General features: G+C 47.5%; 1 protein-coding gene across 11 annotated transcripts in view; it reads right to left on the bottom strand.

Annotated features, from left to right (window-relative positions):
- The window catches only part of ZC3H11A (zinc finger CCCH-type containing 11A), a 44171-nt gene extending 32362 nt beyond the window's left edge, over positions 1-11809 (bottom strand). The window contains exons 1-4 of one of the 11 annotated variants that reach the window (XM_062211636.1): positions 11646-11809; positions 11152-11213; positions 5970-6023; positions 4585-4643 (exon numbers count right to left, since the gene is read on the bottom strand). The gene's annotated coding sequence lies outside the window, so the exon portion shown is untranslated. The other 10 variants (XM_062211631.1, XM_062211634.1, XM_062211632.1 and 7 more) reach the window with 10 other exon arrangements.
- Between the last annotated feature and the right edge of the window lie 205 nt (positions 11810-12014).

The raw sequence follows: 12014 nt of genomic DNA, 5'->3' as shown, positions 1-12014 counted from the left end.
TTCCAGTTTCCTGCTAATGCACCTGGAAAAGCAGCAGAGGATGGCCCACATGGGAGACCCAGATCAAGTTCCAGGCTCATGGCTTTGGCCTGATTCAGTCCTAGCTGTTGCAGCCATTTTGGGAAGTGAGTGTGGATTGAAGATCTCCCTCCCCTCTCCCCCGTAACTATGGCTTTCAAATAAATTCATAAATTTTTTAAAAATTAAATTTTCTAATATATAATAAGGATTTAAGCCTGCTCTAGTTGGCCTGACCATTATTGACTTGCTATAGCTTGGGACAAAGGCTGGACCTCACTGATCCACTCAGTAGGGCTCCCTTGACCTCAAACCCAGGGAATCCATTCTAACATGAGCCAAAAGGTAATTTAAAAAACCACCTCAAATAATCCTGTCTCTAAAATATATCCAAATAATTACAATGACACATGTAAAAAAGTATTCATCTGAAGAGAACAAGCAGTATTTTTTAAAGGGAATGAAAAGCCTCAGAGATGAATCTCACTCCTGAAACCAAAAAGCCAAAGAACATATTTGAAACTGCTTCTGGTTCCAGGAATACAGCAGCTATGAAACAGCAACAAAATCGAATGAACTTGCAATTTTTTGGCAATTATTATTTTTAAAAAATATTTATTTATTTGAAAGGCAGAGAAAGACAGGGACAGACAGTGTTGCCATCTACTTGTTCACTCCCCAAATGGCCACACTGCCAACACTGGGCCAGCCAGGAGCTAGGAACTTCCCATCCAATCTTCCACATGGGTAACAAGTGCCCAAGCACTTGAGCCGTCACCCACTGCCTTCCCAGGTGCTTCAGCAGGGAGTTGGATTGGAGGCAGAACAGCTGGGATACAAACCAGTGCTCACTCGAGACAGTGGCACTGCAGGCGATGGCTTAACCCAGAATGCTACAATCGTCACCCCTTGGGCAATTATTTGCGATTTAAACTTTCTAAAGCTCCCTCAGAGTCAGGCAGGTGTGAGAAGGCTGATTCTGAGTGGATGGGCACCCTTTCACTAATGTTTCCAGAGAAAAGTTCCCTCACAGATCTATTTTACACACTGTATTTTTCTAACTTTCACTAGGAAAGAAAATCTAACTGCTATTCAACAAAAATGGCTATTTGAAAGTAGGATGCCAAGATGAATAACTGCATTCATTCAACTCTGGCCTGAGTTAATTTAAGAAAAAGAAAAAAAAAATTTAAAGATTTATTTATTTGAAAGGCAGAGCGACAAAGAGAGACAGGGAAAAACAGAGAGAGAAACAGAGAAGAACAAGATCTACCCACTGGTTCATTCCCCCAGGGGCAGCAATAGTGGCCAGGGCTGGGCCAGGCCAAAGCCAGGAGCCAGGAACTCCATCCAGGTCTCCCAGGTGGGTTGCAGGAATCAAGCACTTGGGCCATCTTCAGGTGCTTTCCCAGGCCATTAGCAGGGAGCTGGGTGGGAAGCAGAATAGTCAGACTCCACTGGCTAGCACCTGAAAATGGGAAGACAGCATGGCAAGTGCTGGTTTAACCTACTGTACCACAACATCAGTCTCACAGGAGAAATTCTTTTAAAACTTTATGTTCAGGGCCGGCGCTGTGTAGTAGTGGGTAAAGCCACCACCTGCAGTGCCGGCATCCCATATAGGCACTGGTTCGAGTCCCGGCTGCTCCACTTCCAATCCAGCTCTCTGCTATGGCCTGGGAAAGCAATAGAGGATGGGACCCTGCACTCACGTGGGAGACCCAGAAGAAGCTCCTGGCTCCTGGTTTCAGATCAGCGCAGCTCCAGCTGTTGCGGCCAATTAGGAAATGAACCAGCAGATGAAGACTTCTCTCTGGCTTTTCTCGGGCACATGAGCAGGAAGCTGCATCTCAAGCAGAGCACCTGGGGCTCAAACCAGCACCCATAGGGGTTGCCGGATGGCATCAAGAGGTTGGCTTTACCTGCTATGCCACAACACTGGCCCCAGGACTTAATTCTTCAAAGGGATTGTTAAATGCCAAACAGAACTTTTCTCTGAAGACTTCTCTACTATTCATAGACAGAGGAATTTTTGAATTCCAGTGATGATATAAACTCCTGGGGGGGGGGGGGGACTGATAACAAACAAAATTACATTTGACATTATCAGTTTTTTTCATTTGAATAATGCCAAAGATGTCTGCCATACATGCAGCATTTAAAACACATTATGGGGACTGGTGCTGTGGCATAGCAGGTAAAGCCACCACCTGCTGTGCCAGCATCCCATTTGGGTGCAGGTTTGAGTCCAGGCTGCTCTACTTCCGATCCAGCTCTCTGCTATGGCCTGGGAAAGAAGTAGAAGATGGCCCAAGTTCTTGGACCCCTACACCCATGTAGGAGACCTGGAGGAAGCTCCTGTCTCCTGGCTTCCTGATCGGCACAGCTCCGGCTGTTGCAGCCAATTGGGGAGTGAACCAGCGGGTGGAAGACTCTCTCTCTCTCTCTCTAACTCTGGTTTTCAAATAAATAAACAAACCTTTAAAAAAAAAAACACACACACACACATCATGATGTTATATTTAGATTTGTCCCAAAAATAAGAATGGCTTAACATTAGAAATTCATTATTTTAGGGCAAGTGCTGTGGCACAGCAGGTTAAAGCCCTGGCATCCCATATGGTTGCTGGTTCGAGTCCCAGCTGCTCCTCTTCCGATCCAGCTCTCTGCTATGGCCTGGGAAAGCAGTAGAGGATGGCCCAAGTCCTTGGGCCCCTGTACCCGCGTGGGGGACACAGAAGAAGCTCCTGGCTCCTGGCTTAGGTTCGGCGCAGCTCTGGCCATTGTGGCCAATTGGGGAGTGAACCAGCAGATGGAAAACCTCTCTCTGTGTCTCTACCTTTCTCTTAACTGTCTTTCAAATAAACAAAAATAAAAGAAATTCATTATTTTAACAGAAACAGGGGATTAGAAAAAAATTAGAATATATACCAACTATTTAAAAAAAGAAGATACACGCCGGCGCCGCGGCTCACTAGGCTAATCCTCCGCCTTGCGGCGCTGGCACACCGGGTTCTAGTCCTGGTCGGGACACCGATCCTGTCCCGGTTGCCCCTCTTCCAGGCCAGCTCTCTGCTGTGGCCAGGGAGTGCAGTGGAGGATGGCCCAAGTGCTTGGGCCCTGCACCCCATGGGAGACCAGGAGAAGCACCTGGCTCCTGCCATCGGATCAGCGCGGTGCGCCGGCCGCAGCACGCTACCGTGGCAGCCATTGGAGGGTGAACCAACGGCAAAAGGAAGACCTTTCTCTCTGTCTCTCTCTCACTGTCCACTCTGCCTGTCAAAAAAATTAAAAAAAAAAAAAAAAAAAAAAAAAGAAGAAGATACACAAAAAGCAGTAAATTTCCTCTATTCCAGCAACCATCATTCAGGTAAAAAGCAGAGTCTCATTCAAAACAAAACTAGAAATCATAGCGTAATAAAGTGTAAGAGCCACATTACAAACAAAAGCAAAAAACTCTGAAATTACTACTGAAGCACGAAGACCTGGATAACATGCATAAATGGAGTAGAGTATTAAAGGAGTACCTCTCCCCCAAATATATGTTGAATACATTTCAAGTCAAAATTCCAATGTCAGTTAGTACTGACACCTGACAGACTGTAAAATCATCCAGAACACATTAAAAAAGGAACTGGAGAGTCTTGCTCTGTTACTACAGACGGTGAATCTAACAATGTTCAAATATAACAAATAAATAAGTACACGGACCAGCAGAACTCAGGGGAATTAAAAGTAGAGTTTGCTAATGAGAAAGAATCTGAAGAATTCATGACTGCACTCAGCACAAAGGCACAGCGCATCAGGCACTGTCTCCTACGCCTGTGGGAGGAAGAGCAGTGACACCCCATCTCCAGACACACTGTTCACACACCATACACAGTCATCGGAGCACTGGGAGAAGCACATCAGCTCAGGGTGGAAAACCTTCCAAAGCCACAGAGATCAAGTGATAGACAGAGAAGATGAAAAGCATTCACACTGAAGAGATCCACAAGCACCATGGCCAAAGACGACCGCACCTACTGAAAGGGGCCCCGGTGAGCTTTTACAGATCCCAAAGGCCTCATGAGCTGTTCAGGAAAACTGATGCAGCCCCACAGCCCCTTTACAGATTAACATAACAACCGTAACAGCAGCACCCAAGAGCTGCTTCTAGGAAGCTGGGTTCACACAGAGGAGTGCTGAAGGCTGCTACTCTGTTTGTTTGTGATGGTCAAAGCTCACCGTTCCCCTAAACTCTGGTACATCCCCACAACAGGAACACTATGCAGTCATGGAAAAGAAGTCACAGAGCAAAGCCATGCTGTGAGCAAACACGACCGGTGTCTTCCCCGAGGAGGTGTGACTACAGGGAGATGTCACCTGGGCTAGTCTTTTCTTTTACAATATGCATATATATAGTCCAAAAAGGAAAGAAGGAAAAAGGATGAAAATCTAAAAGTCTGTATACAATCACAAGGAAAAAAATGGACAATAACCTTTTAATTTCTTCCTGACCCAGGAAAACTAGGCCTGAAATTACAAACAACATTCACTCTTTTACTGATGAAGTATCCCACTTACATTAGCTGGTTGCTCTCAACAGGAACGTCTGTGTCTCCACTGAGTCCAATCTATCACGCCTGTAGGTCGAACCAACACTCAATCCATGAATTAATAATAATGAGGCAGAAAGAATTTTCCTCCTCACATTGCCAAGGAAACCTCTCAGCCACAATTGAAACACAGGATGTGTTTTAAAATATCTCCCAACTACTGGGAGATTAAGTCCATTGAATAACCTTTGTCAGACTGGAGACAGCTAGGTTTAGTTATCTCCTCAAAGCCAAAAAAAACAACAAGACGAAGAAAAAAAGAGTTCATTTAAGGATGAACTTGAGGTTAAAAGTTATATATATATATATAAAAAAAAAATCCATCTTCCATAGCCGAACAATGTAATTTAAAAAGAAAAAAAAAAAAAAGAAAAAGAAAAAGAGAAAAAGCACACCAAAATTCAATAAGATCCAATTTCTGGTCTTCAAGATTTCTTCACCTATTAAGAAGAAAACAGAAACCTTCCCCCATCTTTATTATCTGTATAATAAGAGCATAATTGTATGTAAAAATAAAGTGTTTTATGTTTAAAATATACATATACATATACACTAACTGGCTTATACACACACAAACATATACACAAGGGTGTAGAAATAAAACATCTGGGTAAGTTTCCCCTTTTAAAATACACTGTAAAAGCCTTTGGATTTGGGTTCATTGTAAAAATAGTGAACTTACATCAAAGCACCATGAAGTTAACGTTACACTAAATTTTGCACAGCCCACAAAATTAAGAAGGGAAACCCCTTTCTATAGTTTGAGGTGTATAATATAGATGCATGTTTTATCATCACCATCAGGGAGTGTTTAACCAAAAAAGATAGAAACGCAGAGTTACAGAGTAACTGCAGAGTGGTGCAGCGAGCTGTGGGAGGCAGAGCAGCGTCAGAGCCATTCCGACCCGCACTGTCAGAACAGCGTCTATGGGGGAGCTTCTCTTCTTACAGCAACACCAGAGTCACCGGCAGGACAGTCAGTGCTGGCCCTGCAAAGGCTTGCTCATGCGGTCTAGTTCCAAATTCTCTACTAGTGACGGCTAAGGCTGAAGACTTTGTTATTATCCATTTGTTCTGCTTAGTAAAAGGGTAAACTTTGGGGAGTTGAAATTTCATTTCACAATGGTACAGTTACCATTTAAGAAATTTTAAAAAGACAAAATTAAAAAAAAACCAAAAAAAAACTTTCTTGATACATAAAATGGTTCTAAATTTTTGAAAACAGCCCAGTAACAAAGCAATTTTGATTCTTACGTAATAAATACTACATAATTTCTAGGCTAAATCTTGCCAAATACTATCCAAGACAAAACTAAAATCAAAACTTAAAAAAAGTGGACACCTTTTACTCACACTTAATACTAGTCAATTTTCCAGGAATTTTTTGGGCAGGGAATATCCCCAAATCTAAAATGAAAAAAAGGAAAAATTGGGATCTTACATTAGTTATTCAGTCTGAAACTTTTAATAGACTTTCACTAAAAGTATCTTCTGGCCTCCCACTCAAACACTGAAACCTATCTCCAGAGTGGAAAAGGATCTTAAAGATCATTGAGATCGACTCACTCGCTTCATCAATGACTCCTAGCGGAGAGCACTGACTGCTTATTTTTAGTTAAGAATACAGTATTATGGATTATTAAGTATGTTTTTTAAAAGAGCACCTACAGTTAGAGAAACATTCTTTGGGAAATGCATAACTGGTTTGTCAAAGTACGCTCGGAGGACTTTCATTTCCATTCCCATCCATCTCTTACAAGCTTCCTCTTATTTTATTTACCCATAAAGTATACAATGCACCTGTAAAATCTTAATTATTGTTTTTATACTATTTCATAAAGGTTAAAAAAGGCAATTCCAAGACGAAACGGAATTTTTTTCTAACTGGTTTCTATTGCTTCCATTTTCCATAGATCCCATCCTAAACATAGAGGCTAACTATCACATTTGGTAATTTGAAATCATAAAGCTGACCAGTATGAGGAGGTAATTGTAAATTTCCAATCATAAAAAAAATTTGCGGATTTTCTTTTGGCCAAGTTATAAGCACCAGAGTTTTAATGAAAGAGAAAAATGGAGTGGGGCAGGGAAAGGAAATACCATCTTAGTAGGCTATTTTTTTCCTCTCATTTCATTGGTTTCTGAATAATCAAACTTCCCATACTGGGGGAAATTTTTACTTAAAACCAATTACTAGTAGTTCAACCCACCAACCAGAAACAGCCTAAGGCTTTTCAATGCTGCACTATATTTTTTTTTAGTTAAAAAAATATATTTTCTCTCTCAATCAATATAAAAATGTCAAGTGCTAGCTACACTGAGCTACACTGTGAAGTTTTTATGAAGTTAATTTTAACAACATCATATTGCCTCTGAGGAATTTTCAGCCTTTCTGTGTTTCAGGTTTCCCCAGATTTGTTTTATAAAGAGTGATTAGTATGACTATATAACAACTATAACAATACGGATATGGTAATATAGCAAAAAGTTCCCATTTTAAATGGAGAAAGGACAAAAATTAAGGTAATATTTCTTTTTCAGTCCTTTGAACAGCTTCATTCTCAGGATCCCAACTCAGAACCAACGTAGAATAATCATAGTTAACATTTTTCAAGTTCATTTTCAGAAACATCAGCTGTTCTACATTGTCGAAGTCCAGGCTCATGATCTGCTTTGGATGAAAGTGGCTATTTGTAGTAAAGATACATTCAGACTGCCAACTACACATGGGGCAGCTCAGATACTGAACGGCAACTTGGGTCAAAGCTGGCCAGAGGCTCACCTTCCCCTGCCAGTACACCAAGGGGTCATCGCCTCCCGCGGGCTCCGAGTACTCCTCCTGGAAGTACTCGTCCACGGCTGCTGCAGCACAAGGGAACAGGGAGCTCCTGCTTCCAGCCGCAGCGCCGCCCGCAGCTGGGCTCGCAAGGGACACTGAACTGGAGGCGCCTTCCTTCAGAGCGGAGCTACATGAATCGGCCCCTCCTGCAGCTAAGGGCCCAGCGCCCCCTGAAGAGGCAACCTGGCACACCTCTGGCGACGATGCCATGTAATTACAAACCTCTTCCGCAAGGATTTGTTTGTAGGTTTCTAAATCAGCACCTTGAGGGAAAAAGTCTTCCAAACTGTTTTTAAAGCAAGGATCTAACAAAGTAGCCAGGATACAGGGCTTGGATCTGAGCATGGCACTCAGCAGGGTGTCGGTCTCGAGTTTCAGAGATAAACTGTCCACCAGATTGAGGGCCTGAGTAATGCCTCTGAGCTGAAACTCCTCCCTGAGCCGCTGTAAGGAAAGCAGCAGGTGGCGGATCAGCGGCAGCACCTGATTCAGTCCTGTGGTCTTCACGCTCACTTTCTGCGTGGCCTCCTCAAAAGGCTTCAGGATATCACAGACATAGGTCATCAGGGTCCACTGCAGGGAAGTCAGCACAACCCCACTGGCTCTCCCGAGGCTGTGGTGCACTGAGTAGCAATGCTCCAAGAGCCACTTTAACATGCGAAAGGTGGAAATCCAATGGCCAGCCTCATCCTGCTTCAGGTTCTTCCATGGAAGTTGGCGATCATTTTGGAACTCTTGCAGTATCTGACGGGCCTTGACGGAATGGCTAAAGTGATGACATGTCTTCCTAGCTGCCACTAACATATTCTCGATGCTTTTGTGCTCACAGAAAAAGTCCTGAATGACTATATTCAAGCAATGCAGGAAGCACGGCACATGGGTAAAACCGCCATCTTTGATTGCATGTACCACACTTGAGGAATTGTCAGAAACAATGAAGCTAGGGATAAGGAAATTAGGTGAAAGCCACAGACCAATCTGGTCATTCAATTCTTGTAAAATGTTGGTTATCAAACAGTCTTTGGCTAAACCTGTAACACAAAGCACCGCCCACTTCCTAAAACTGGGCATCCTGTCATCATGGGGAGAAGAGGCGGTTTCCAAGGAGACCCAGTGTACAGTCACGATGAAGTAGTCAGTGGATGGGTCGTGAGTCCATATGTCAACAGTCAGGTGGATCTTCTGGCTCTGAACATTCTCCAGAGTCAAGAAAATTTTTTCTCTGACACAGTCGTATAACTGAGGTACAGCCTTAGTGAAAAAGTAAGTCTCTGATGGCAGCCTGTAGTCTGGGGCCACAACCTGCAGGAACCGCTGGAAGGCCGGGCTCGAGAAGTAGCTGTAGGGGTGCATGTCCTCCACGATCATCTGAATGACGGCCTGACTGATCTGACTGGAGCCTGGGTTCTCACAACGCGCGGTCTGCTTCTCCTGCACCGGCAGCAGACTGCCCTGCTCGACAGCAGGAACAGGACTCTCGGGTCTATTCTCAACCTCCAGCACGGGAGGTTCATCTGAATCAGAGTCACTGAGCTCCTCGGCTGTGAGCTCCTGGCTGCCGGTGGACTTCTCTCCGTGCACAGCATCACTCAAGAGATCATTGCTTTCAGTCTCTGCCTCATCTGAGCCGTTTCCAGCAGCTCCACTGTCTTTGTTGGCAACAGCCCAATGGATGGGGTGCGTGGCCTGCAGGTGTCTCTGAAGGGTTGAAGTTCCTAGGTGGGAACCTGGCCTGCCCCGGCTCACGCTCCTCTTACAAATATTACACACAGCCCTGGAAATGTGCTGAGGATCAGTGTAAAAAAAATTCCAAACTGCAGATGTCTTGGCTCGGGTTCCAGGAATTAAGGCATGCTTGACAATGTTACTTTTGATGAGAAATCGCCCTCTTTCTGCCCTCAGGGCATCAGACGCTGCTTTATCACGTTTCTTACCCAACCTAGTATCATCTAATGGGTCGGAGGGAATAAATTCAAAGCTTCCATTGCTTCCAGGAGAAGAGGGAGATAACGATACATCCAAGCTGAAGTCCTCCTCCCCACTAGTGACTCCAAATTTGTTGGCCCTGGTCCAGTGCGGCGAATGCCTTGCCTGCAGATGCCGCTGGAGCGTGGACGTGCCGAGATGGCTGCCTGGCTTGCCCCTGCTGACACTCTTCTCACAGAGGTTGCAGATGGCTCGCCAGGTGTACTGGGGGTCCACGTGGAAGAAGTGCCACACGATGGAGGTCTTGGCTCTGGTGCTGGGTAGATAAATCTGTTTCTCTATATTGCTCTCGAAAAGCCCCTCCTCGTCCTGCTCAGGGACACTGGGAGCTAACAAGGCAGGGGTGTCTGCAACAGGCCTCCCCGACCCCAGGTCCTTGCTGAACTTCTTAGCAAGCAGCAGCTTTTTTCGGCGCCTTTTCCCTTTGATCCGCAGCCCCTTCTTTCTCTTCTTTTTAGCAGGCAATTTTGCCTCTCTGTCCACTGCCTCTGCCACCATCTTTCCATCTACCACGTCATCTTCATCGGTGTTAGAATGAACAGGAACGCACCCCAGAATCCCAGCACCGCCGAAGGTGCTGCACCTTCTGCCAGGAGAGAGGGAGGAGACCGGCACACTGAGAGCACACACACTCATCCTCTCCACGCCGGGCTCGGCTCGCGGGTCTACCACTCAGGCTGGCGTGCAGGGCCTGTCCTCCGGCTTCTATGGCGGTCAGATTCCCTGTGGACCAACGACTTCCAAGCCAGCTTACTCGTGCAGGAAAACTGAGGGCAATGGAGAACATTCCCACACGCTTCCTTAAAGGGCTCTAAGATCCCTTCTAACTCTCTGAGCTCTGAATTCAAATCGATCAGTGTCGTCATGCTCCAGAAACCAGAGCTGAAGTCCACTCCCCCACAGGCACAGAGCTGGCGGACAGCAGCTAGAAGCCAGGTCTCCCAAATCCCAGGCTCGCGTTCCTTCTGCTTCATCAAGAACTCTGTCTGAAATGCCTTCAGCTTTCAAGACACGTGTTTTTATGATGCCTCACCATAGCAAGCAACATCGACTTTCCCTTAATTGTGCAATTAATTATTTCCAGGAAATTTCATTTAAACAAAAACATAGTGCATCATTCAGCATTCATCAGAGGAGTGGGATTTGCCAATGCAACCCCCAAAGCCCATTCTGGAAAGCTAAATCAGACTCCACATACTGGTCATTAACAGCAAATGCGCGTTCAGCCCTTTGGGCTCTAACTAAAAAGTAACACGATTTTTAAAAGTGCGGATAGCTGGAAAAAACGCTGTGATAGAAAAGCCAGGTAGCAAGGTGCATTTCTGACTCCCTGTTTGTACGTCTGGGTGGCAGGTGTGCTGAGCCGGGAGCCGCATCACAGCCCGTGACCGGGCAGCTCCCCGGCCGGGGCTCCTGCACTCCTGCTGGGTGGCTCCCTCCCCGCCCAAGGCCTACGCACGTTCACCCTAGAAAGCATCGCTACCCCCTAGCCCCACCGCCTCCTCCTCCAGCCCAGAGCCAAGGCCTGGAAGCTGTCAAGCATAGAGGCCTCCCCGCTAAGAATCCGCACCGCTTATGGGAGCCTCGGGGCGCTCCTCAGCACGGTCCCAGCGACCCCTCGGGGAGACCGGCAGTGTCCCTGCAGCTCCGGACTCCGGTGCTGCGGGCGGGGGCGGGAGCGTGCGAGCGCGGGGAGTGGGGGTCGGATACCGGAATGAGGTCGGTGGCTTTCTGTGTGTGGAGTTTGAGAAAACCTCCAGAGTGCTGGGGCCCTGGAGAGGAAGGAGAGGAGTGAATTCAGCTCCCGGCAGCCGGCCTGACGGAGGCGGGGAGCAGGAAGCGCGCCGGGGTCAGCTCCCCGCCCCGGAGCCGCGGCAGCCGGCCGGCGGGGCTGCTCCCGGGGGCCCGAGCCGCCGACACCGGATGTGGGGGAGGGGAGGCGGCCGCTCGGGACCGGAGCAGGCGCCGCAGGCAGGGTGGGGGCGGGGAGACGGAGAAGCGAGCGGGAGCCCGGGGCTCCCGGCGCGGGCCGCGGCCGCGGGGTGCGGGAGGGGTCGTCCCGGCGGGGCTGAAGGAGCCCCGCTCTGACTCCCCCGGCTAGGCCGCGACCCAGGGGCGAGGGGAGGCCGCTGCCACTCCCCTCGCCCTCTCCCCCACCTCCCCGGCCCCGAGCCTCCCGGGAACGAAAAAACGGGTCTAGTTACCAGAGAACAGAAACTTTACCGAACCGATGACACTATCCCCGACTCCTGCTCGCTGCCACGTCTTTCTTCTTTCTTAAGCGCTGCCGCCCGCCGTCCTCCCAGCAGCAGAACCAGCAGAAATCCAGGACTGCCAGCGTCAAAGATGGCGCCCGGCTACAGACTCGACTCTAAGGCCCGGCTAGTGCAAGTGCCAGCGCGACGCCGCGCGCGGGGATCCTGGGAAATGTAGTTCCTCTGTGAGGCCGGAGGCCTAAGATGGCTTCCTGGGTCACAGGGTCACGTGAGGGGGCGGGGCGAGGCGGCCGTGCCCGCGCCCGGAGTGCACGTCGGGAAGGCGCTGGGCTCCTGGAGTCGGTTTCTGGCGCAGTT

The sequence above is a fragment of the Lepus europaeus genome, chromosome 14 (assembly GCF_033115175.1).
Source record: "Lepus europaeus isolate LE1 chromosome 14, mLepTim1.pri, whole genome shotgun sequence".
In the NCBI taxonomy this organism is placed as follows: domain Eukaryota; kingdom Metazoa; phylum Chordata; class Mammalia; order Lagomorpha; family Leporidae; genus Lepus; species Lepus europaeus.
This window is presented reverse-complemented; position numbering and strand designations above follow the sequence as displayed.